Raw genomic sequence first — 3,691 nt, forward strand, 5'->3', positions numbered from 1 at the left:
TATAGTTTCAAGACCCACATTGAAGTCTTTATCCATTTTGAGTTTATTTTTGTGCATGATGAAATAAAGTCGTCTGGTTTTCTTTTGCATGTAGTCATCTAGTTTTCCCAACACCATTTGTTAAAGAGACTGCATTTTGCCCATTCCTCCTTTGTCTAAAATTAATTGATTATATAAATGCGGGTTTATTTCTATGTTTTCTGTTCTATTCCATTGATCTGTGTCTATTTTTATGCCAGTACCATACTGTTTTAATTATTACCACTTTGTAATATAACTTGAAATCTGGAATTGTGATGCCTCCAGCTTTGTTTTTCTTTTTCAAGATTGCTTTGGCTATTTGAGGTCTTCTGTGTTTCCATACAAATTTTAGGATTGTTTGTTCTAGTTCTGTTGAAAAATACTGTTAGCATTTTGATAGGAATTACATTAAATATGCATATTTCTTTAGGTAATATGGACATTTTAAAAAATATGTTTTCTTCCAGTCCATGAATATGGAATGTCTTTCCATTTCTTCATGTTGTCTTGAATTTCTTTCATCAGTGTATATAGTTTTTAGAGTACAGGTCTTTTACCTTTTTGGTTAAGTTTATTCCTGAATATTTTATTGTGTTTTTTTTAACACCAGATAATCAATTTCTTAAAAAGGTTGATTTAAGCATCTGCAATAGCAACTTCAATTTTGACTCCTGGCTGAATACTGATGGGAGTAATCTGCTTACAAATCTCAGAAGGAATGTGCAAATCAATGAGTCACGTGTGGATCCTCATCTGAAAATGATCCCAATTATTTAAACCTTCTTTCACCGCAAGGAGTTTTTCTTATAGTGATTCTCAGGGTCTTGGTAGGCATCCAAACTGGTCCTCTCACTTTGAGATTCTTTTCCTTTGTGCTTCTGATCAAGTTAGCACATACTTTCTCCAAAGATTTTTTGTTGTGGCTGCTTAAAGTAATTCTAGTTTTATGAAACACCATCTCTGATTCCATGGTGTCTTCACAGTGTCTTTAAAAGCTATGCCTTTAGCACAGCTTCCTCACCAACTTGTTCCTCAGTGAAAGCAAACAGCAGTGAGTCTGAAACAAGAGTGGGGTGTCCAGAACTCTACTATAGCTATGACCATGTCTTCCTCAAAGAGCTGAATATTTTATTGTTTTTGGTGCAATTGTAAATGAAATTGTTTTCTTATTTTCACTTTCTGCTCCTTCATGATTAGTGTATAGGAATACAACAGATTTCTGTACATTGATTTTGTATTCTGTGACTTTACTGGATTTATTTATCAGTTCTAGTGGTTTTTTGGTGGAGTCTCTGGATATAATATCATGTTATCTATAAATAGTGAGAGCTTTACTTTTCCCTTACCAATATGGATGCCTTTTATTTCTTTAAGTTGTCTGATTGCTGTAGCTAGGACTTTCAGTGCTACGTTGAATAAAAGTGGGGAGAGTGCTAAGATAATTTTTTATTTCTTCTTTGATTTCTTGGTTGACTGAGACATTTGTATTTATAAAAGGAATCTTCATTTGTAAGGGTGTCTCTCTCTCTCTCTGTACCAGGAAGAAAAGGATAACTAAATCTCTGGAAACTCTTATCAGTGGAGAAGGCAGCAACTTAAATTTGTGTAACAACCATATCTGCCTTTACGGTGCTTTTCCTGGTAACTTCCCATAACTGGCTCCCCACCCCCACCATCTTCCTTTGTTTTTAGCTGGAGCTGGATTTAAGGTGGTGGCTTGGACCTTTTTAGGAAGCTATAAGATTTTCCTGGGTATCTGTTATGTATACAGGAGGTATGCATGTTATTAATCTTCTGTTTGCTTTTCTCCTATTAATCTGTCTCTTACTATGAGAGAGGAGAGTTGCTCAGTCAAGAACCTAAAAGAATAGAAGGAATATTATTCTTCCTCCTTCATAGCCATAGAACCAAAACCATGAAATAAGGAAGTGATTCAGGAGTAATGTGGAGATTCAGGACTACTGTAATCAAAATAAATCCTTTATTGATACTCTAGTAAGGAAGGATTATATATTCTAGTTACAACCTGATAGGGAAATTAAAATCCTGCCAGCAATAGAGCCCTCTGTATGAATAAAGAAAAGAGAAATTGAACACAATTTAATATTGCATAAGCATTATCACATTCACATGCATGTAAAGTAGCACAACAGTCTGGACAGACTTACACAGTCTGGAGAGAATTTCATATAAATTTATACCTTAAAATAGAAAGAAGAACAATGAAAGGTTATCTCCTCAAGAGACGTATAGATGCACTGTGGTATTGCTTGTATATCTCCTGAGAGACTTAATTTCAAAAGTGTCTGCTTATATTTCCAAAGGTCAGAAAATATGTGAGTTGAATTATATAATCAAAAGAGTTAGTCTCCTCTTCAGTCATTTCAACTTTCAAGAGATATCCTAAGGGCAGAAGGATCGTCAAAGAAAATTTATTCATTGTACCCTTATAATCTACATTTGTAACTTATGATTCTTTTTATTGTTTAAGTGTATTCATATGTGTTTAGTATTTATAAAATTTATCTGTTAAAGTATGTCATTCTACCGAGGGTTTAGTTCTTCTCAACTAACATCTGTCCACATTACTAGGAAGATCTAATTCCTGTGTTCTCCTTTCAGGTATTCTTTCACGAGTGTAGGCATTGGTTCAGAATGAGTTGCCCCAAGATGTGCCACTTTGGCATACAGATTACTTCAAACTGAAAACAAATAAGGTGCAAAAGAATCAGGAAGAAACTTTTATCTTCCCTCCTAACTGCCTAAAAGAGTTTAGATGGAAGACTTGCTCCAGAGAACAATCACTATAGATAACTACATTATAATATGAACTAGGGATGGCAGACAGAAATTTAGTAAAGTCTGGTAAAATTCCTCTCTGTATTTCATTTTTTCTGTGTTGCCTAGCAATCATTAGTTTACCAAGCATTTACTCTTGTTCATCTTCTTTTTTTTTTTTTCTTGTTCATCTTCTTGTAAATTGCTTTCCTTCCCTTTGAACTCCCAGACTCCTAACCCCTTCTTCTTAGTTCAGGATGACACACCTCATTTTGTCTACCTTTGGAACCATTCATGTTTACGTGTATTCCCCAGAGTTAAGTCATTACATTTGATTTTTTTCTGTTGATCTATCTCATTTCAATTTAATTCTTAGACCAGCCAAAAGAACCTCTAAGAATAGAGGTTTTTTTTCTTCCCAACACAAGCATATATCAAGAGGGCAAGAATGGAGGCAGGAGGGACTCCTGGCTGGCTCAGTCAGTAGAGCATGTGACTCTTGCTCTCAGGTTTTGAATTCAAGCCCCATGTTGGGCATAGAGTTTACTTTAAAAAAAAATAGAGGTAGGAAAATCTATGGATATGTTTGGCTGAAAGGAAGCATTTTCTTAAAGCCTTGATACAGTCTACCATGTCACAAACTTTTAGCCATACTTGCTCAATAAGAGAATATAATAAAGGATAAAGGCAGCCTGTTTTGCTAGAATTGCTCAAGACAAATATCAGAAACTAGCAAAACCCTAGACAAATGTATGGTATTTGTTGTGAAAGTCACACTTTCATCATTAAACTGAATCAGCCCTGGACATGAGAGCAAACAGGCTAAACTATTAGATTTTTCTGAATGACAGAGATTCTAGGCAGTTTGTAATTGGCCCTTATCAGTAATATT

At 34.8% G+C, this 3,691-nt stretch overlaps 1 pseudogene; it reads right to left on the reverse strand.

The window, feature by feature from the left end:
• Positions 1 to 657: 657 nt before the first annotated feature.
• Positions 658 to 3,095, reverse strand: LOC112910713 (small ribosomal subunit protein uS10-like; annotated as a pseudogene).
• Between the last annotated feature and the right edge of the window lie 596 nt (positions 3,096 to 3,691).

Source organism: Vulpes vulpes, chromosome X (genome assembly GCF_048418805.1).
Source record: "Vulpes vulpes isolate BD-2025 chromosome X, VulVul3, whole genome shotgun sequence".
Taxonomy (NCBI): domain Eukaryota; kingdom Metazoa; phylum Chordata; class Mammalia; order Carnivora; family Canidae; genus Vulpes; species Vulpes vulpes.